At 41.8% G+C, this 23,488-nt stretch overlaps 1 protein-coding gene across 1 annotated transcript in view; it reads left to right on the forward strand.

The window, feature by feature from the left end:
* The window catches only part of LOC6533205, a 62,462-nt gene that overhangs the window by 4,600 nt on the left and 34,374 nt on the right, over positions 1-23,488 (forward strand). The window contains exon 2 of the mRNA XM_002093895.4: positions 18,162-18,183. The gene's annotated coding sequence lies outside the window, so the exon portion shown is untranslated. The remainder of the gene's footprint in view (positions 1-18,161; positions 18,184-23,488) is intronic.

Consider the following 23,488-nt stretch of genomic DNA (forward strand, 5'->3'; position numbering starts at 1 on the left):
AACCGCAACAAAAACCTGGCACTGCAAAAAACAAAGGGGTGGGTAGAAAAGAAAACTAAATAAAATAAAACCACACGGAACAAACTAAAGAAAAGCAGCCACAAAAACGCCACTCGAATATGAGGAAAATAAAAACTAAAACACATAAACTCGCTTGCATTTGGCTCCATCTCCATATGAATGAGACAGATGTGGCGGGGGTTTCTGCGATAGTTCTGCCAGATTACCAGCGGATTGAGATACTACAAGATCCTTGAGAACTTCTAAAGCAGCCCTCGCTGCTGCAATTACCCTGCATCGTCTGCATCCTGCGAGTGTGTGTGTGTGTGTGTGTGTTTCTTTCTACATTTTGCTCTTGTGTGGGTAACCATGCATTTATGACGATTTTAAGCTCGCAGGCATCATCAGCAATGCGATGCAGAGATGTTGGGCGGAGGTAACCCAAGCTGGCTAAACAAGCGAGTGTTAAATCCAAACTAACTATAAATAAAACAAAAAGCCAACAATGGCAAAAAATCAACAGAAAGCATGATAGAAGGAGTGAGGGGATAAATCGCACACCGCGCAACAAATGTACACGAAAATCAATCAATTTCAACAATATTTAAGTACAGAAGAATCCTATAGCTCTATACTTAATTAGCTGAGAATAATATATTTGATACAATTTCTTATTGGTAAGCTTACGGTTTTTACAAATCAACTTTGAATCTATATAATATTGTATATAATCGTATAGTTAACATAGCATTATCGTAGTTAATTTTGTTCTGTGTAGGCAGCTGAGAAACTGAATGCCGGGCGAGTGAAAACAAAGCAGAATAATACAAATAAGTATAGATGCATAGATACGAGGATAGTTAGATGGACTAGCGGAGGATGTGCCACAGCGAACAGAGCTCCAGCCTCCCTCCACCCTGCACACCCAACTGCATTTATCCCCCAAGTCCCTGCTCCAGTCTATCCGCACTCATCATGATCATCATCCGCATCCTCATCCTCATCCTCATGCTCATCATCGAAGTTGTTGTCCTCTGTAGACGTTGTCGCTGGGCGATCGCCAAGCCGTTGCCATAATTGTTTAGTTAGCCCAAGCGGCCAAAAGCGTCCCGCCCCAGTCGATTTCTTGGCTATTCTCTGACTTTGGGCCACCTGAGAGTTACGCTATCGGCGGCCCAGTCACTGTGGGATGGTAATATCTCTTGGATTACCAAATTTTCATTACTAAGCTAAGGTAATGGGAATAACCTTCCTTGTACAAAAATTAAACATTTTAATGCACTTAAAACCAAGTTTTTATAGCGACTCCAAACTATGGTATAAAGTTTTGATGTAATATAACCTGCTGATATTAAAGCCACATCTACGACTTGGTATGAAAGCTTTCGACTTTTTTGCTAAAGATTCTACAAAATATCTAGGTATCTCATATTTTTGTAGATAGTTTCCCAGGCCACTGTGCCTGTGCCTAGTTGCGGCTGCTCCTTTGTGCAATCATGCGCAGGCAATAAGCCCAAGAGCCGCCGACACTGTTTGGCTGTTCGGATTCGATGTTGTGTCCAATACTCCCTTTATGCAGGGGCCACGGATCGAATCCAATCCGGCCATCGGAGAAAGAAGCCTCAGCTCAGCGCAGCTCAGTTCAGTTTGTGGCTAAAACCTGATTATGAGTGGCCCCAACTGTTTTGTTGGCTTACATGTTGTGTATTCTAACACGCTGCGGACGTCCTCATCATCATCCTCGTCGTCGTCGTCGTCTTAGTCGTCGTCGTCATCGTTTCTCCGATCTGCTGGGCAAACAAAATGCGTCTTTAATGCAAACATGCAGCAGCGGCAGCAGCAGCATCAGCAGCAGCAGCAGCTTCCTTTGAAGTTGGCTAGGAGGGATTGGGTATGAGGGCCAGAGGAAGCTGGCGAGGCCATTGCATGTGCGTACAAAACTTTAAACAGGAATTTTAACAACTTGCTTTGTACTTTGCTTGTACTGCTTGGCTGCTTCTCAGCTTTGCTGCACTGCTGCTTTGCGGCTTTTCAGCGAGCCGGCGAGCGTTGAACGTTCGAACAACCGCAAAACAACAAAACAACATTCAACTTGCAGCTACAACAACTGATTTATAAAGAAAATTTCTATGCGTCGTCTTTGCGGCGATGGAAGAGCCCAAAAAGGAAGTGCATGCCGTCGGCGGACGGATTATGGCGGGGTCAGGTGCGATGGGGGATCGAATGCAGGTAACTGCATGCCAGACAACGTGCCACAAAAGCAAAAAAAAAGCAGAAAAAAATAAGAGACAAAATGCACTAACAGCGGCGATCGCAGCCAATTAGAAGATTTCATATTTATGCCACCATGCATTTCAATTAGTCGCCAAAAGCGAGAAAAGTGCGCGAAGAGGTTAAAGTTGAAAGGCGGATGCAGGGGCTAGGAAAGTTTCACAGATGTGTCTTGAAATTCCTTTGGGAAAATGCCAAGCAAACTTGTTAAAATAAATGTATTCATGCCCACATGAATCCACATTTCACAATCCATTTATAAACAATTAAATTAGTAACAATGCTATGTTAATGATTATAATATAATATGATTATTAAATATAAGTAAAGACCCATTAGATTCGATTTTCCAAATCGAGGTCAATTTATAGTAGTTTTCCCCCATTCTTTTTTTTTTCAATAAATAGTCAGTTGTTTTAATGTAAACATCTTTATGGCTGCACCATCAATCATCGCACAGATTTCATCTCTGTGCATTTCAATTAGCCATCGCTGGGGCTAAAGTTGAAACTCAAACACCGGCACATCAAAGCCAAACAGCATAATCAATACGAACAAAAAAAAAAACGTGCACAATATGAACAAGAAATATGAATATACAGAGGCAGCTGGCATCAAACATCCGAGGCAGTTCCAACTGTAGCGCCAACAACTTGTTGCCTTATCGCGATAATTAACAAAAGTTTAATAGTCGCCCCCGGCGATCCTCAGCTGCTACCTCGTATTTATATTCGATGAGTCCACGCCGGGTGGTCGGCACATTTTGTAGCTCTTTGGGGTTCGAACTACGATGGTTGATGGTTATGAAAAAGTTTATCTGGTGTAATTAAAAATTGCCACTTGCCGCACACATTTTAATTATGGATGCGAAAATGCCATACGCACGCAATCGAAACGATGAAAAACGAGAGTCTCAAACTCGGCCCACAAAAATAAGGTCAGGGCCAGAATGCTTTTGAATGCCTTTTGGCGGCTATTAAAACTGCATTACAAGCAGCCATCGATAGATGCGACAGCTGCTCCAGATCGGAGGAGCTGCAGCTTCTGTCAGCTCCCAAACTGTCTGGATGTTGGCGCATCAACATCAAAGTCACGTCTGTTACACATTTCTCATAATCGTTGAACTCGAGTGGCTGGCAAAATGCGTTCGGCTGCCGAAGGAAAACCGCATTGAGATGTTCTGTTTGCGACTTTCGACTCCGGCTACCGCTCTCAAGTGATGACACATCAAGGTGGCCCACGGATACGCCATACGCCATACTCCGTACGCCATACTACACATGGATACATATTCGCCAAGAGCAGTCGAGCTGCCTGCAACTGAAGTGCAGCAAGTGCAGCGCGGCAGAGCTTTCCTTTTACTTTGAGACGAGCACGTCTTGGATGGAGTGCTCAACGCTGACAGCTCCAGCTGAGCGGGAATTGTCTTGGCTTGGGATTTTTTTAAGGATCTCTATGTTAAAAAATAAAAAATATACATCTTTTTGAGGTCACATGACTCTTGATCTACGCACTTATTATCATAGGACTAATGCTAGCATGCATAGTTCTATTCAATCACTTTAATAATATATTATAAAAATACAAGCCATTGTTTACTTTGTATATTTAAAGACAATAGCTTATTATTAGATTCAATTGAATTCAATGGTAATTTAATGACAGTTTGGAATTATTGCTTGTAACTTTTTTGCAAAAGCATTTGTGTCGCAGAGTTTCTGCTGCCCTTGACATCGAGTTTCGCACAGTAAAGTCTTTACATTGTTTGCCTTACATCGATGAAGTATCTCGTTACACCCTGTAGTCACAATCTCACGCCAGCCCACGCGAATAAATATATATATATTTATTTATATATATATGTAATGTGTGTGGGTATAGCATGGCTGAGAATGTTCGTGCCTCTTCGACAGCCATTTAGCAACAATAAACAATAAACGTACAGCAATAAATGACATCAGTTTTATTAAAAATAAATCCAAAAACGCCAGCCAGCTTTGACAGGCGACAGCGGCTAAAAGCCAATCACCGACGACCTGGGTTTTGGCTCAGCTTTGCCTTTTGGTGGTCAGTGGAAATAGGGGTCCAACGTGGAGCCAAGACACCTGTGCGCTCCAATCCTCAAGCGAAACGTGTTCGCACGCTGGCAACTTGGGGCTCTGAGGCGGCGTGACGCCAACAATAGGCAATACAACAACCTGACCTTTCTGCAAAGAAAAGGAAAACATGAAAATAGTATGGAATAAAATATGAAGAAAAAAAACCTATGGAGGCACCGAGTTGAGAAGAGAACCCATGAACACACCCACCCAAGAGACTCCACATTCGTCATGCCCAAGGGAGTGCGAGGTCTGAATGGGAGATGTGGGTGGGAGATGGGGCTTGGACGGGGAATATGGATGCGGATGGAGATGGAGATGGAGTTGGGTTTTGGGGGATCGGCAGGGGTATGACTATAGAATGAGTACTGGGAGCTGAAGCTGAAGCTGGAGCCGCGAATGGGGACAGGCGAGCTCATCATATTCTCGCATGTTGCCCTGTCAAACTGCAGTAGTGACAACGCCATCTGCAGCTGCTGCTATCGGTGCAATTCCTTTGAAAAATTCCACCAGTTGCAGTGGCACTGAGGGAAACAATTACCACGAAAAAGGAGGTTACCAAACAAATGAAATTAGTAATTAGCAGGTAGTAAAAAAACTAAATTTTCGACGTGCCAAAAACTTTTTAGGTAAGAAATGAATATCTATTGATGTATTTCTTCAAATGTTTAATAATTTGCCTGACTCCAACATGTAACCATATTTTATTTATTACTTAAAGATTTTGTAAAATGCATTTTTAGTTTCTTCTACTTAAACCCAACAAAAAACTTCGGCTTTCTCTTTGCACATCTCGTTTCCTTCGGTGTAACTTTGCTGCTTTTGTTTGCTTTTTGCGCGCCGCCCCATAATGTTTTTATGATGACCCACGGCGCAACATTCTCCCCAACCTCCGATTCCCCCCCATTCCCCCAATGCCCTGACATTATCCCAACGCAACTGCTGCCTTAATCCGCTGCTGTCTTTATTTTTGCAACTGGCTGCAATTAGCTGCAGTTGCCTGCAACTATTCTTGCCACACACCAGCATGGATACACCAGCATGCCAGACTGGATGGCGTTAAGACGGCCAGGCGTAAAATTAATTTTACAAAAACATATATACATATATATATGTACATATATGTGTGGCGCAGAAATGAAAACAAATTCCAGCAAAATTGAACGGGGAAAATGCAATGAAATTTGAGCATCGATTGTGGGTCATACCCATTGACAGGCCAAAACACAGCTGGCCACAAGCTTCGCAACTCCCTCGAAAAAGCCATATACTCGTATCTAAACACATATATTGAACGGGGAATGGGGGATGTGAGATGGGAGATGGGGAGACGCCACTGGCAGCTGCCGATTCTCCAGGTAGCCAAAGCCAAACGCGAAGACACCGCAATCCATTTCAATTGCCGCGTCGCGTTTAAGATTACGCAACCGATTAGCCAGGCAGCTGGAAAATGCGGCCCACGGATAGCAAAAAAAAAAATATATATATATATATAAGAAAAATGAGCTAAATGAGGGGAAGCACGCGTTTCTTGGCCAGCAAACTTGTTTATTAGACGGCCAGTTAGGTGCGATTTTTCCGGCACGTGCCTACCTACATAACTCCAGTACTTTTCGTGATCTTCTCAAATGACCAAATCCGGCGTCTGCTCTTGACTTGGCAAAAATCGAATAATAAGTTGCACAAAATTCGTGTGTTGCTCAGCACTTCTTTCACGGGGCAATTAAAAATCAATGTTACAAAAATTTCATTGTCAAAAACAAAAAACAATAAAACAAAAGTTGAAGCACTGGCACATTTTCCGAAACTAGAAAGTCAGCAAGAATGTAGCTGCTTCTTGGATAGAACTTTTCATTTATTAATCAGTGGCATAAAACGACAAGTTTGTCAATAAGAGTGCAGTTGGGTGCGGCGGGTGGTGCAAGTGGTGCATGTGGTGCAAGGGGTGGCTGCTGCTGGTGGTGGAGATGGTGGTGGTGCAATCAACTCGGAGACACAGACATAGCGCAAACAAACTGCAAAATGCTAAAAGTGAAGCTAAAACTGCATAGCAACTAGAGTAGGAGTGCAAATGAGAAATCGACATGGGATTACTGCAGACTAAACTAATTCTAATGTCTTAAAAAATATTTCAATAAAAAATAAAAAATTTAATAATAGTTGTTATTGAAATACTACGCTAATCATATTCTTAGAAACAAAACAAAATTATACTTTGCAACTTTAAAATTATATCTTCTTATATTTTAAAATAATATCAATTGATTGCATTCGTAATACATACTTCTTCATTTAACAAAAGTACCAGGCCTTATTAACATAAAGTCCATCCCACTTCTCTCACCATTTATACCCTTTCTGAGCTTCCTGCTACAGGGTATCACAACAACTCAAACAACATCCCATTGCAGTTTGCAGTCAAAGTTGACTCTTTTACGCATTTTTAAGCGCTCCTCTTCCCAACCTCCCTCAACTCCCCAACTTACCCCCGCCGCACACACGCCCCCCACCCCCCGCCCACCATGACTGGCTGGCTGGTGTAGTGTGGGAAAAGTAGGCGTGGCCATTGGGCATTAAACGGTATATTTCAACTTTAGCTTAAGCTTTTGCTTTTGTTGCCAGCCTGGGTTCGTTGATTTCATTTGGCTTTACTTGTGTGTTTACTCGTTTTTCTGAATTTTTTGTGTTTTTTTTTTTATTTTGTTCGTTTGTGTTTTTGTTTTATGTTGCCTTGCTGCAATTAATTGAGGAACGTCGACTAAAAAGAAGAGATTTGAAGGGAGAGGCTGAAGCGAACAAACAAACAAACAGAAAGAGACGTCATGTGAACTGTCTGGGACAGTCTTTGTATCCCATATCCTGTGAGCTGTGTCCATTAATGGGCTCCCCTAATCAACTCAACTTAGTTCGCAGTCCGAAGGGGTATGCGATTGAGGGGTATGCGATAATCAGACAGTCATGCCTGCTCATCGGGCATAAGGAACTTCATGATGATTGAGTTTGGCGGGAGCCGGCTAAATTGATTCATTAGTCAAAGTGACTCTTATTTAGCAAAGTCTGAGCTGCACTCTATGCGATTCGATTTGCGTGCGCCTTGCCATTCATTTATTTATCAAATTGCCTTTGATTTGTCAATTAAGTATGCTATTTATGCTTATTAAAGCTGGCGCCATAAAAACAGGAATGAAGAAAAAAAATAGAAATCGAAATGCTAAACACGCCCAGTACCAGTAAGATATTCAACGATTGCTGGCCAACCGGTTGCTGGCCAATCTCTGGAGGCCTTTGGCCAACAGTCGTTCTGGCCAACTGGTTGATTGGTCTCCAACTGTTATCAATAAATGAGCCGCTTGCCGTTTTGATTGTGTCACATTTTGTGTTTATTACCCGCTCCATATTTATGGCAACCAAATCTATTTTTATTGCCCAATTTATGTTGTCTTTGATCGCTGGCAAATCAACAGGCGGTCCAGTCATCCCCTTTAACGGTCAGCGATCAGCGATCAACTGTAACCGCTCTCCCACGCAAATTTCCAAGCCTTTTGGCCATTGGTTTCTTCAGCTAATTCCCACAGCGATTTCGGTATTCGCTATTTGGGTTGGCCAACACAATACCAGACTGCACACCCTACGCATTTGATGGCGGCACACATTTGTTTCGCCATATTTGGCAAAGTTGCGTGCAAATTGATGGAAAGATTTCCCGCATTTTCCACGGGGTAGAAGTTAATTGGAGAGCTACAAAAGAGGATTTTGTAGCGGGTGAAAGTTTCCCGCGGGGCTTGCATATCAGATTATTTATTCTGCTTATTAGTGGTTTTAATTAAACGAGGTATTTGTCTTATTTAGCCATTACTCACTCCTAAAAAATAACGAAAGAAATGCAGGACATGAAACAATTGTGATGACAAGTACTTAAACATTTTGAGAAGCGCAGAGAGGGGCGTTTTAAGGAATTTAAAAGCATTTCGTGTACTGTACTGCTGGAGAACCCCCGGAAAGCTATCAAAAATTGCCAGAATACGCATCAGTGCACCAGAATAACCAAAATAAACACAAGCAGCTACTTTTACTTTCCACCCCGGCAGAAAAAGCCAAAGAGTCAGCCAGAGATCAGCAACTGTACGATATCTATATGTAATCTATATATAGTGACAGCGACAGGGGAGCGGCCCAAACCATCGGAGTGTCACCTTTTGCGGTTCTCAGTTCAGCTCTGATCTCCGATCCCCGTTCGCCGATCCGAGATCCCCTAGTCACCAAGAGTCCATGAATCCCCCGGATTCGGCCACATAACCGCTCTGCGTCCGCTGTCAGGCGTAATTTTATACGATCAGCTTTCGATTCGGCTGAAGCCTGAGGTTAAAAATTAACATGACCAGAGCCGGCGATAAGTTGAGATTGCGATTGGGCTGTGGGCTTTTGGCTTTCGGCTTTCGGCTTTGGGCCAACACCACCAACAGCAGCAGCGGCAGTCCCAACTCAATGTAATTTTGTGGTTTTCGTACCAAAAACCAAAAAAAAAAGTTAAGTGAAATAAAAACTAAAGGTAAAAGAGGAGAGAATGCCAAACGTTGTCGGCCGCAGTGCAATTGATATGGCCAAGGGACGCGAACGATGAAACGGATTCGCATTCGTATTCGATTGTCAAAGCCATGTAAAATATATATGTTTGTGTGTGTGTGCTGGTGGCTATCTGTGTGTGTCAGTTGTGCCTTGCGGTTGTGCCGCCCCCTCCCCAACCCCTCTTTCACCGCCCCCTGATGAGCTGTCTTCCCCTTGGCTTTATGCGATATGAATTACACAAGTTTCCTGGCACTTTTGTGCGAGCGTTTTATGGTCGTTTTCCTCTTTATTATCATGCAGCTGTGTGCGTGTGTACCCACTACGTGTCCGTGTGCAGGAAGGTGAGAGTGTGTGCGTTATAATATAATAATTAAATGAATTGCCAAAGTGTGTCCGCACCAGACGTGCGTTGTTCATCAGGAGAATGCAGGCTAGGGATGGGAAGCACTCATTTTCGGAACAGGAAATTCGAATTTTTGCATTTAAGATATAAGGAAAGGTTAAATATGCTAATTAATTCATACGGCGCTTTAAAGTTATCTAAGACATCTAAAAAGACTATTCTTGAGCCTAAATAAAATAATAGGATTTTTGAGCCAAATAAATTAATGGGATTCTTGAGCCAAATAAAAATTAAATTGAGATGCAAGGGAGCATTAAATATATGAATGTTAAGCTTTTAAAAACTTGTATAATTTTGAAACACCCTTATAAGTATTCTATCTACCCTCACGTACTTCTCTTTACTAAAGCGTGCTAGTACATGAGTGTGAATATTTCGCTGAACTTTTTAGAAAGCCAGCAGGACGCACCGACCAAGTTCCTCTCGTTGGCCTGTCGAAAAAAGGGTTTTTATTTCAGCGGCCTTTATTTGCTTTTCCTTTTCTCGCCTTTTTCCCCCGGCTCTGTTCTTTTACACTCGAGGTGTCAATTTCAACGCCCTTCTTTTGTTTGGCAGGCATGCGGATCTACATACGTATATATATGTACATATAATCAAGTATATGCATATGGATATGGATATTATATGGCGCGTACATGGTTATATATATGAATATTACCCTCGTTTTTAATTTCTGCCAAATTATGCGAAATGTTCGCCTGCCCTCTCGAGGGTTAACAAATAAACTCTGCACTGGCAGAAAATAACTGCGGATATAAATCTACAAAGGTGACCACACCCACTGCGAACGTGGAAGCGGTTAACGCCCACAATCGTGGTTGGGCATAAATATTGGTACAATTTGTGAATTAAAAATCGTGGTCTTTGATGTGAGAATGTGTGGAGCTGGAAAGGAAAACACAGGAAAAAGGCATGATATACTAGTTAATTGTTCTTTAAAAGAAAAATATTAAATATTACACAAGACCCATTAATGCTTTATAATATATGTAAAGGACCTGTGTATAAGCTTAAACATTATCGATATTATAGGCCATATTATTTGCTTTCATTACTCATATTTAACTTTGGTTAATTTACTTGGAAGTGCATTTCTCCTGGTGTTTCCCATATAGGCAGGCTGCTCTGTGGGGCGTTGCGATATCAGCACCTCATCCTTTGGCTCACTCACATGTGTCGCCTCTACTCCGTGGCATGAATTATTTTCTTTTTGGCTTCGCAGTTTACTTCTTTTTTTTCCCATTTTCTTTTTTTTTTGGGTGTGTTCTGCAAGTGGGCTGGCAGAACTGGCTGTGATGGGTGGATTGGGGGAGGCGGTAGGATGCTGTGGGGGGCGTGGCCTGTTGCATTTGCATGTGCTCCATGCAACTGACAACTCAATAAAATGTCGCTATTTTAATTTCGCCTTGATGTCGTCACGCGGATGTGACATAAGGCTGCTCCACCGCTTCCACTTTTGCTGATTCAGTTTGCAGCTGCAGCGCGCAGATGATGATGATGTGTATATTGCCATGGTGCATTATAAGTTTTATGGCTTTGATACCAGGAAAATGCAGCTGAGTTGAAAGTGTGGGGAAGGAGTTTATTAAATTAAAACCGATGAAATTGAGCGCGCACTAAACGAGAAGCAAACTTAAGATGTTGAAGCTCGTAAATGCGTTGGCCAAAACTGTAACCAAACACATTTACCTTCACTGAAATAAATAAATTAGGTTATCAGTTAAAGAGACTAATAATTGAGAAAAGCTGCAGGAAATTTAACAAAATTGTAATAACATTTTGTCATGGTTTGTAGCTTTAATCGACAACTTTAGTGCTAAATGGCTAATCATAGAGCTTATTAAATTATGTATCTGCAACTGTGTAGAACGCACATCAGCCAATTTATCAGACAATAAATCTAGCACTAAGCCAGCTTGATTGTAATTAATATTAAATACATTTTCCGCTCCTCGCGTTGATCAGGTGTACAATTCCCCAAAGCGTTTTGCTATCTCGCTGATTTACCGGCTTGGGTTTCGAATTAATTTTAATTACGGCGAGACAGAGAAAGGCAGCTCTATTGTTGCTGTCTCATCAATTTGCGACCCCAGCGGAAACGGCAACAAAAAAAATTTGAAGAGGTGAAGCGACTTCAGCTTGAATCGCAGCAAGTGAAGCATTTCGGTTTTGGGGTTTTCGGCACTCCGGCAATTGAGCGCGAACTTCTTGGCGGACTCCTTTTTGCATTTGCCATTTCCTTTCGGCCTGCTTTGGCTGCACTTTTCCCTTGCCACCCCTTTACCCCCACCAAATGCGCTGTGTTTTATCCAATATTAATGAAGTCATTAAGACGACATCTTCCTCGAGATCGGCGCGTAATGCGAGCGAATTATTAACAACGTTCTCCGCACGAAAACAAGCTCAAAGCCCCAAGATACCCCCGGCTTTAACTTCTTCGGCTGAAGTGGCGTGTTTCTGCCGTCCCGCCAACGGCATCAATAAACAACAACAACAACAATAACAGCAACAATAAAAACAACAACAAAATAATACACGATATGCAGTGCAACAACAATCCGAAAAGGAACACAAGCGGCTTTCATAAATTTGCATGTCGCTGTCACAGGCAAGGGATTGGATCGGAACGGAACGGATCGTTTTGGATCGCCAAAGGGGGCCAGGTTATGAGGGGGCGTGACAACAAGTCAATTCGGCTCTCTGGCTCCCCAAAATGTGGCACAGAAATCTGTTTTCGGCAGGCCAGAGAAGTGAAAAATCTTTAACAGACAAGACAGGGCAGGGCAACTTTCGAGTACGAACATACAAGTACCCTATCCTTTTTTTTAAAGGAACTCATGGATTCTTATTAAAATATATGACATATATTTCACAGTTCTTGTATCTGAAATAGAGTATCTGAAATATAATATAAATTTGTTGAATACTGATGTATCTTGTAGTTATCATACGATTTATTTATTGGGTTCCATAAAATGGTTATATTTTGTAGTATACCTCGTACCAACTGATTTATAACTTACAGCCGTCGTTATGGCCACAATCGAAAAGGGTACTCTCCACATTAAATGTAAACACCGAAAAACGCCAAAGTGGAAGAGGAAAAATTAACATTGGGGTAAAAAGAAGTGCTGGAGCAGCGCAAAAAATTGTTGAACGCATTAGAAGATTGATGCTGGCGGCTGTTTGCTCAGGGTTGAGACTGTGGACTTGGCCGAAAGTGATTGCAATTTTTGCTCTCTTATTTCGCCATGTTTACTTTGTGCATGAGCAGATTTTCTTCTTTTCCCCTTTTTATCACGTTTTTCAGCATATTTTTTTTTTTTTTTTGTATTTTGGGTGGCAAGTGAAAAGAAAAGGAAACGAAAATCCGGCAGGAAGGAATGCAAATGCAAACACAAGACGTATTCAAGTTGCTGCAGATGTTGATTTTGGTGCTTCCTTTTTGGCCATATTTTAGGGGAACTGGGTTAATAAGATCGCCATCGCCATCGCCGGACCGTGGGCCGCCACTCTATTTGGCTTTTTTGAGTAGCCGCCTTTAATAAATAGCTGCTTTTAGTCCGGCCAAAAGCAACTCATTTATTATGCATCAAAGATAAACCTAACTGAGATTAATGTCTCACTTTGGCAGCAGCGACATGGGCGATAGATAGTTGGTAGCCACTGTTTGCCGTCACTCACCTGCAGCTAATCATCTCACCTGGCCAAAAGCAGCGGGGTAATTGTTGGCAAAAGGGTGGGAATCGGAGTATGGATATGGATATGGATATGGGTATGGGAGATTAGCCGGACCAAACCTGTGCCAATTATGTCCACAGGTTGTAATAAAATAAAGTGTACGTTTTATTATTCAGAATCCAGATCAAGCGGGATCTCGAGCTCAGGCAAATCCAATTATCCATCGTTGTTCTCGGTTATTGTTGCTATATGAATACAAGCTGTGGGTACTTTATTTTTAATTTGCTGGGCAGCTGCAAAAGAAAAAAAAGAGAAAAGCTGGCTACAACACGCAAAGCGAGAGCTGTTGAAATTGTACTAACCTTGGATCTCCTCTCGAATGGTTTCGTTTTTATTCACTCTGCTAATTTGAATTAATTTTGTTGTCAACACGTAGTCATATAAGGATGTGAACAGTTAGCAGGCAATCAGTGGTGTAATTGGGGGCCGAAGGAAGTCGACCAGGCAGGTGATATGGGGCCCAGGCCATGGGAAAGGAATGAAACTGCCATGAGATGGGTTCAAAATCAGATTTTTGGGCGATTGTGCAGCCACTGGAAAATTCAAGGGGGGACACACTCATAAAAGAGAAGCAAGAAAAGAAGAAAAGTGAATGGGAAACTAAGGGTCACCCTTTAGATGGGGGAACTCACAACTAAAAAGCTACTTAAGAAGTGGTTTGAAAAGTGAAGTGATGATAAGCATATTACATAGAATAGAAAAGTTTTCATACTCTACCAACACAATAACTTTCCGTTATTTAAACAATCAAGGTCAAAGTACATTTCATAATCCCAAAATCTAATACCCACAATTGGCAGATGGTTAAAACTTTCCTCACTTGCTAGCCACACTTTCACGAAACGCCCCAAAAACCGAACGTCCCAAAGCTGTTCCCAATTTTCGGATCGTTTTCCTCGGCGAAATCAAATCTATTAACGATCGATGGTGCTGACGCAGATTGGATGGGAACACCTACCGAACTCTATGTAGGTTGCCTAGGAACGCCCAAAAAAATTTTAGTGAGATCGTTGCGAGCGGGTACCGCCGTAAAATACAGACTGCAGATTCTATAAATCAGGCGTATTTCTCAACACCTCGGACACTTTCGAACCCGCTCATTAAAAACCATTAAGGAAAATATTTTGCCTGGGAAAAATTATGGCGTAAATGATACCCAATCCCGCCCCCAGTCACAACCACCTTCATTTTGGCCCGGCGACAATAAACGACCTCCAACGAGCTGCGAGCCCGGCTATTCGCAATTTGGCTTAAACTCGGTTTCTGTGTCATTTTCTTGTCTGCAGCTCGGTTTTAAGCGTCAAATAAATTTAAGTCTACACCTAAACAGCCGACAAACAAAATAAAATAAGGCACTTGGAAAAAAACTAAAAGGAAAAACTTTTGCGTTGCCTGTTCTTTGGTACTTGGTTTTTTTTTTATATTTTTCGTATAACTCTTTGCAACGAACATTTGCAACAATTTGTTATTGGCCATTTAAGCCGTTTGTTGTTGGCCGTTTGTTGCTTTTGGCCGTTGGCGCACCAGAAATCTGTTGAGTGTTAATGACATTTTTATGTTTTAACGCTTGAAAAGCTGCGGCCGCGTCCATTTTGGTGGCCTGGCCCCATGGTTAAACCAAAAAAAAAAAAAAGAAGTCCAATTGAATTTCCCGCACCTGGCTATGCTCTATTTTTGCGTTTTATTCTTTTCTTTTTGGGTGAACTGGGGTCTGGTTAACATTCGTTGCTGGTTTGAGATACTGACTTGGTCTCTGCTCATCCACGTTTAATGGTGGATTGTTGTTGGCCGGCTTTTTCTGGCCCGAGTGACAGGTGACCTGGTCAACAAAATGCTGCGGAATTTGTTCGCAAAAGTGCTTTGCAAATTGATGGCAAAGAGAAATCACTTACCAATTTGATACCCATTTTTTAGCCAAGTTTATAGGCTTCTTATATTTATATTCCATAGTTAAATCGGTAAATATTTAAATCTGCTTATACCCTATTCATTCAACTATACCGCCAGCAAAGTTCAAGTGGCGTAAGGTCACCGATCAGAATATTCTGCTTTTTTCTGCATATTTATCGGCAATCAAACGGGCTTTCTCCTGCCACCGCAGCAAACTGAATTCAATTTCGCTCAGTTTTGGCCTCAGCTTGTGTCAACATTAATTAAATTTTCTGCGCGCATTTGCAAAACTTTTTGAGCAGCTAATTGGATTTTGGTTGCTGCATCGCCAGCAACAAAACAACCGGCAGAAATAAAGCAAATTCGCGTGCAGCCGCCGACTAATAACAGCCAAAGTCGCGCTGGCGAAAACAAAAAAAAAAGTAATACAGAAATACAGAAAAAAAAGAGGAAAACCAGTCGCCTGCTGCAAGTTTCCTGCCTTGGCTCCTTCCACTGCCTCCTGCCATCCTTTCCGCTCCTGGGGAAGTTTTTCAAGCGAAAAAATGTGTATAAAAAAGGAAATACTCCTATTAAATGTATTCCTTTGTTTCAGGCTTCACTGGTGCCTGAAATTTCGCCAAATGTTTTCGCTGCCATTCGGCCATTCGGCATTTAATGATTTACGTGGCCCAAAACAATTCCACAACAATACTGAGAGAAAATGTATCTAATAGATTGATATGCCTTTAAATAAACTATTTTCTTGTGTATGAGTTTATCGAAGTTCAAAGCTTATTTGTGGAAGATGCATTGTATGAGAAACATATTTTTGTAGTACACAATTTCTCTCAGTGCAGGCCAAGCAGGTGGTCCTGGGCCGAGGACAAAACTGTTTGACTTTGGCCGCCGCGGAGTGCGTGTGCGGGTGGGAAAATGTGAAGTCTGGTGCGGCAATTAACAAGTGCAACGACTTTGCCGCCGTCGCCGCTACTTCCTCATCCTCATCCTCATCCTCATCCTGACCGCCATCCTGCTGCGCTTCCTTGGCAACTTCCTTCCCAGCGACATCCGCCACCCGAAACGCAGCAACACAATGGCCGAAAAAAAAGAAACGCTCCAACTAATAACACTTAACTGAAGCTCGGGCCTAAGCCAAAAGCCAAGTCTTAATTATGGCAAACAACTTTTTGTTTTAGTTCGCAGCTAAAACGCTTCCTGTGAGACAAAAAGCTGCCAGCTACTGAACTTTCGTTGCACTCGCTCTTCCGCTACCCGCAGAATTTTCCGGGAAAACTGCACTGTGCATGTCGCTACATATCAACAAAAGATGCAGCAGCCAACACCAGAGTGCATCAGCCACCTCCACACACACACACACTTGTCGTTTTGGCTCGGTTTCGGTTGCTTTTCTTTTTTTTTGGTTTCTGCATTTTCATTTTTTTTCGTGTTTTTGCAGACTTCAGTCAATGCACTCTCTATGACGTCGTCGTCGTCTGACTGCACAAAATGAAAAAGTTTCGCAAAAAAAAAACATAATGAAATCCAAGGCCCGAAAGGATAAACTTGAAACAAAAAAAAACACTGATTTAGGTAGATGTGTAAGGACTGTACGAATATCTTTTGATTTAGTAACGGAATCATTTTCAATGCAGGAAATTTGATGATAGTTTAATGGATTAAATTAATGTTATGAAGTAAGCCATTAAAATATATTTAAATAGTTTTAAATTTATAGCAAATGTATTATTTAGTAAAAAATGTATTAAAATGTTTCAAAACTAAAATTTTTGTTTCTTAAATTGCTCAACTTTATTGATTGAATTTCTGCGCCTAAAAACCCCTCTACACTTCATAGTTCCCAGGGTATTAAAACAGCAGTTCCACAACCAACAAAACAACACAAAAAGTTGTAAAAAAACCCTCGTTGCATTTTTCTTGTTCTGTTTTTTTTTTCGCAAAAAGCGAAAAACAAGAATGATTATTAACGCCTGTTGGGTATGCCACAGGACGATGTCTGCCGCGGCTCCAACTGCAGCTTTGGATACAGCTCCATCTCCAGTTGTGGACTGGAGGTTGGATGCAGCATAGAGGAGAAGGAGGAGGATCCCACTTCTCACTCAGACTCCTCAAAACCAAAAGGCAGAAGGCAGCAGGCAGCAGGCTACTGTGCAAACAGTGTGCCGTGTGCCTGCGTTTTAGCTTTTTTCGGTGCATTCGCCTGCAGGCTCCAGTTGGATGCAAAATGCAACGGGGCAAAAACAACAACAGCAGCCATGGCAGAGCCAACATGTCACGGGCCCACAGGGCTCCAAAGTTCGAAGGGAGTTGCATCGGCTACTCCCCGCGCCCCTCACTCATTAGGCGCTTGCTGCTGATGCTGCTGCTGCTGCTGCACTTGTGTCTGCAGCGTATCCTGGCCCAAAGTCGGGATTCGGGGGCCCTGCATCCTGGCCTGGTGCAACTCCATCGCCTCCGTCTCAGGCAGTTGCAAATTACGCTCTCAGACTCAATTGTCTTGAGCCTTTGGAGACTGGCAGTTGGAACGGGGACCCGAAACGACAACAATGCCTGCGTTTAAACGCAATCTTCGCCATGGCTAGACAGACAGACTCAAACTTCAGACACATTCCCTTGGGGCGATACAAGGAGAGAAAAAAAAAATTGTTTATAGGGGCGTAGGGCAGCTGGGGGCGTGGCTAGGTGGCAAAAGCGTCGCGTCATCGTCGCGTCTGGCACTTGAGATTTTTGTATATGTTCATTAGAATGCTCCTCGTGACGATGAGGATAGGAAGGTGCTTGAGCGCCCTGAAGTAGGCAACACTTTTGGATTGCACTTTGATGCATGTGCGAATTCTGTTTTCGGGTACAGTTGTGCATGGAAAACCAATTTGACAGAAAGACATAATATATTGATTCTTTACAGTTTCATTGGAGATAGGATTTATCGGTAAACTGCAATATTTATACCTATTAAATAAATAAATCAAATCCATTCTATGAAAAACCTCATTTAAATATTCCCCATTTGTTTAACAAAATGTATAAATATTTATTGTACTAGCATTTAATTGGTTTCTTAAATGACAGACACTATCGAAAGTGTCATAAATTGAACAAACTGCCTTTAGTTCAATCGAAACATAAACGCAATTCCATATACATACTGCAATAAATATTAAATTAATGTTTTGCATTTCTTCCTATTTCAGAACCTGTTCATGGATTTATGAGGTACGTAAAACCCTCAGCACCGCTTTTAGCATTTTAATCTGTTCATGGGCACAAAAGCCGCTTACGTTTAATGCCCGTGCGGCAAACCCAGTCGAAATCAACCTGCATACATACCAAAATCGAAAAAAAAAAACCAAAGCAAATAAAATTTTAAATGAATCTATTATGACAAGTGCGTGGGCCGTACAAAGTATTTTTTTCGTTCGCATATATTTTTTATATTTATGTTGAAGTGTGTTTAAATCTGAGGGAGACCCATCATCGTGTCAAACGGCAGCCGACAGACAAGAAAACCTAACGATCAAATTAATAACGCCAACAAAAGAGACCCGATACCTGTGCCCCTGCCACGCCCCATTAAAAAAAATATTAATACAATAAAGGTTGTTTGGAGAAACAACAATAAGCACAACAACGGCGACAGCTGTGATTGACAACTATGTTGAAATATCAAATTATAATTTCATAAATAGATGAGAAATAAAAGAAGCTAAGAGGCTTTCAAATCGGGTAATTGCCTGATCTATTAGGCCTGGGTGTGGATACACTCGTCGAGATCTTTTGGGCCAGATTGAAGGTCAGTGTACAGAAACATAATTGATTATTAAACTGACATAACGTGGTAGCGGTACCTAAAACAGTATTTAAAGGGTGCGGAACTGCAGTGCATAGAAATTCATTAGCCAAGATTGAGAAAACATGTTTTAATTTCATGCCTCGGATATCGTTCATTAAAGGCGAAAGAATTTTAATTGCCACTTGGCCGGTGGCAGCCTTGAAATCGACCGACCAACCAGCCGACCAACTCGTGGACTAGAAAATATAAAAACACCAACTGCAATTGGCTTTGGCATTCACATGCTTCGTTATGGCCATATGAAAGTGCCACATAATTCTAAGTGTCCCTCTCTCTCACCTAAAAAATATACAAAAAACTCCCCGAGGCCAAAACAATTTTCACACCGCACAACCTGCAATTGTAATATGTATATATATCCATATCCATCCGTGTGTTAGCTCTTCACCATTTTGGGGGCAGCGAAAATGAAAATCCAATCAATGCCTGCAATATCCTATGCGGTTAATGTTGTTTTCTATTTTCTGTTTGGTGTTTGGTGTTTGGTGATTGGTGTGTAGTGTTTGTTGTCCGGGGCGTAGTTCTAGTTTAAGAGTTTTGCACTCGTATGTGGGCTGGCTACTTTTTTATATATTTTTGTTTTGGTGAGCTGGGAACCCTCCAAACTTGAAAAGAAAGTGGCCAGATTTTCGGTCAAAGCCTACGTGATTTTTGCCTTCAGATTTAATGCTTGTCGATTTTTACGACTTTCGATCTTGAGGTTAGAGGAAAACATTCTTTTTAATTGATGCTTCGGAAAGGATTTCTGCGGGTGATCATCAAAGCGTTGGTAATTTCCTTTGTGGGTTATCTTGGCTGTTAAATTTCTTCAAATATTTTCCTAAGCTTACAATCACTTTCGTAATTTCTTTTGTAGGTTATCCTGGCTGTTAAATTTCTTGAAATATTTTTCTCAGCCTGGTCTTAAAAAAAGTTTTGTGAGCAGCTGCAGGAGTAAAATGTTACATTTGAATAGCTTTTTTAAAAACTTGGTCAGCAAGTTTCGAAAGCATTTATAATAATTCTTTTCAACCCACAAGTATTAGCTTTTTTAATTACATAATAGATAAAATCTTAAATGAGAGCTAACCATTTCCTCAATAAATAGTAGAACATATAAGGATTCTCCCGTGGAAAACTGGGATTTTTACAGCCCTTTCCCTAGAGATCAAGGAGGAAATTAATTTGAGATTACTTATTTTTTTAGCAGCTCCGGAAGCGGTTTCATTTATGAATTTTACCATAGTTTCCCCCATAAATCAGGAAGTGTATAAAATATAGCCCATGACAGACCCACTCCACTAAACGGCCTCTCCCACAGGCGCACATATGACGATGACGATGTTGATGACGATGGTGATGACGATGGTGATGGTGATGATGATGATGCGGTGACTATCCAGGGTAGCCAACCTCTTGGGCTTATAGTTGTAATTATTGTGAGGCACAGCCCCGGTTTGCAAGCTGTGCAGAATTTTTAGTTTACGAGCACATAAATGTAATTGGATGCGCAAAAAATATTACAGTATCCAGAAGGAGAGTGTTTATAAATTTGCACACTCGCACATACGAGTCCACTCTAGGCACTCTAGACTGCAATTTGCAGCACCAGCTGCAGTTCAAGTTCCAGGAGGCTTCTGCGCATGGGCAAAAGCCGAAACGTGTCATCATCGATTATATGGGCCGAGAAAATGGGACTCCCGAGCTGGAGCTGATGGAGCCTCTGGAGCTTCTGGAGCTGCTGGGCAAACAAGTGGCTGTTACTATCGCATTGTGTTATCGCCGTGCTGATGTCGGCAGCGATGTCAGTTCCCCTGGGCGCGTAACTCAAAGCGACAACACTTGACACTAATTAATACATACGCACCGACCTGGGAGCTGGCTTTCCTTTCTAACTACCCATTTTCTATTTTCCATTTTCCGTGGCCCGACTGCCACCCACCCATTTGGGAGGCTTGTCGACGCGCTCGTCGCATTTCAATCAAGACCACGTCAGTCATTCAGTCATCCAGCCAGTCAGTCAGTCAGTCATCCAGTCAGTTGAGATTCTTGCTTGATAAAGTTGTTTGAAAGTGTTGCAGGTTGCACACACAGAGACACGCATAGTTGACTGCCTAACTGGCACATTGACTGCCGCTGCAACTGCAACATGCAGCAACACACAGCAACAGCAGCAACATGCTGCAAAATGCAGCAGTGGGAAGCAGAAGCAGAAGCAGTCGGCTAGAAGAGTGTGCCCCATTGTAGCGGGCGATGCTTATCAGCTTGTCGACGTCGCGGTCTCCTGCCACACGCAGCCCCACCCCCACGATACCGCCCCCTTTCGCCCCTTTCCACCGCCCACCTAGGCGCTACTTGATAATGTTTACCGTTGCACTTCCTACACCGATTAAGGTTAGCGCACTTTAAGCCAGAGTGGCCAAAGTTCAATTAACACTAGCATACTTCAGCGAAAGTTTGAAATATTATTAAGCTGAGGCCGGAGAACTGTTAATGTTCGATATGAAACATGAAAATTGTGATAGGCACTTTAATTTACACCTCCATAAGTTGTTTATGTTGCATATAAAACTGACAGCTCAACATGATTTTCCCTTCTTGGTAAAAACTTCCTGACTTGAAGTCTTTAAGTCGTAAGCCAAAGAAGCTAAGAAAATTCAAATCAGCTCGTGAATAGTTCCGAAAAATATCTTATTAAGTAATTTAAGCAGCATTTCCATTCAGGTTCGTGCTGATTTGACTTTAATTTGAAATTTTACACACCAATAAACCACTTTTAACTGTCAGATTTCCAAAGCAAAATATGCAAATTAAATGCGGTAATTCTGGCATTTCCTCTGTTATTATAGCCAACGTGCCGCTTTTTATTGACCAATTAAAAACGCTTGTGCTATTGGACGAAGTTGGCCAAGAGAGTGTAGGGGGGAGCGGAAAATGATTCATCTAAGTCGAGAGCTGTCTCTCAAGTCATCAGGAAGGCATATCAAGCCACCTTTTTTTGGGGCCTCTGGCATTTTATTTGTGTATGCTTTTTTGACAATGCCACACAGAGACAATGATCGATGAAGTTGCGCCTTGGACTTTAACTTTACGGCCGAAATCGAAGTTGAAAACGAAAAACGGGCTGAGAATGAAATCGAAAATAAATTTTCAATTGATAACAAAGGAAAATCGACACAAACTGGCATTAATTTTCGGCTCTTTAGAGCCAACTTTGACACCCGAAACTGAATAAATGCTTAATTAACACCCAATGGCGCGCCTTAAGCGAATTGTTGTCATGGGTTAAGGCGCTGTTTCCAGCTAAATTGCGGCAATTGAAGGCGCAACGAATGCAACTCAAAAGTCTAAAATCGAAATTAAACGTTTTTTTTCGGCAAAAAGTAAACACAACGCCAAATTGACATTTCGCCTCTCGACAGGCAGCGAAAAATGTATTTTTTTTTCGGCTTTTTGGTATGTTTTTATTTTTTTTGGAAAACTGCAGCTAGAAGAAGGCAAGCCCAGCAGGTCACAAGCGGAAAATCGGCGAATAGAAAATGACAGTTGCAGTTATTCGGTACGCCGCCAATCGTTGAAATCAACAAAAGCCGCAGTCGAGTCACTAAAAATGACTGACTCTCGACTTGACTGACTTTGTTTGGCCAATTGGCAATTGAACAAGCCAACCAACCAACGTCGGTCGGTCGGTCGATCGGAAAGTGAAAAGCGGCACCTGAGGGCAAAAGGAGTTGCATTGCATCATGCCCCGCGGCCTTTCAGTGTAGTCGTGTGCTAGTATCTGTGTGGGTGCACGAGCAATCGATGCATCGATGATCGGATCGCGTTGAGATCTACTCGCATGTAACGTTTAAATTTGTTGGAAAGTCCAACTGATACCAACTGAGCTGTGGCTTTTCATGCCTACTTTTTGGTTTTTTACTGCACTGAAAAAAATCGTAATGCAACGTGCTGTGGATACCATTTACTTTTATTACCAAAAAAAAAGGATACACTACAAATGACTTTGACTTTTGTTAAATTAAAACTTGTTGCTTGCGAACCAAAATACAACAATAAATTATTTAACTTAAGCTTTATTATCCGTGTACGTTTTTTCCTCTCTCAGAGAGCAAACAAGATTTGCACGATTTTCTTGTAATTTTCCGGCAATTTCCAAGTACGAAGAAACCTCGCCAAGTGCCGGGCCATATAAATCCTCAATGTTTGTTTAATTTCGTGTATTTTTTTTCCAGCCCCACGCTGTTTGTTTTTCTATTTTGTTTTAATTTGTCCCCAAAAAAATAAACTTGCCAGAATGCAATGGGCAACAGTGCAACAACAAAACACACAGCAACAACAACGAAATTTGGCTAATTGTGTGGCGATCATTGCTCATTACGGCTCATTATTTGTTGTGGCTTGTAGTTTCGGCTACAGGTTCTTGTTCCCAATTTTTTTTTTTTTTTTTTTGTTGTCGAGGGAGGGAAAACCATTTTATTGTCAATGATCTTGTAGCGAGATTAGCATAGATATTGGTTCCCATTCGCGATTAGATGGCCGGGCACGATTTTGTTTGTGGGGTACAATTGGAATGTATGTAATGCGCTTGTTCCTAACGTGGAACTTAACAACTTTGCAACATTGTTACCGGCAGTAAAAGTTTTCCCTGCGATTCAAACAGGAAGTTTCATTGGCATTTAATGCCCC

This window comes from Drosophila yakuba, chromosome 3L, assembly GCF_016746365.2.
Source record: "Drosophila yakuba strain Tai18E2 chromosome 3L, Prin_Dyak_Tai18E2_2.1, whole genome shotgun sequence".
In the NCBI taxonomy this organism is placed as follows: domain Eukaryota; kingdom Metazoa; phylum Arthropoda; class Insecta; order Diptera; family Drosophilidae; genus Drosophila; species Drosophila yakuba.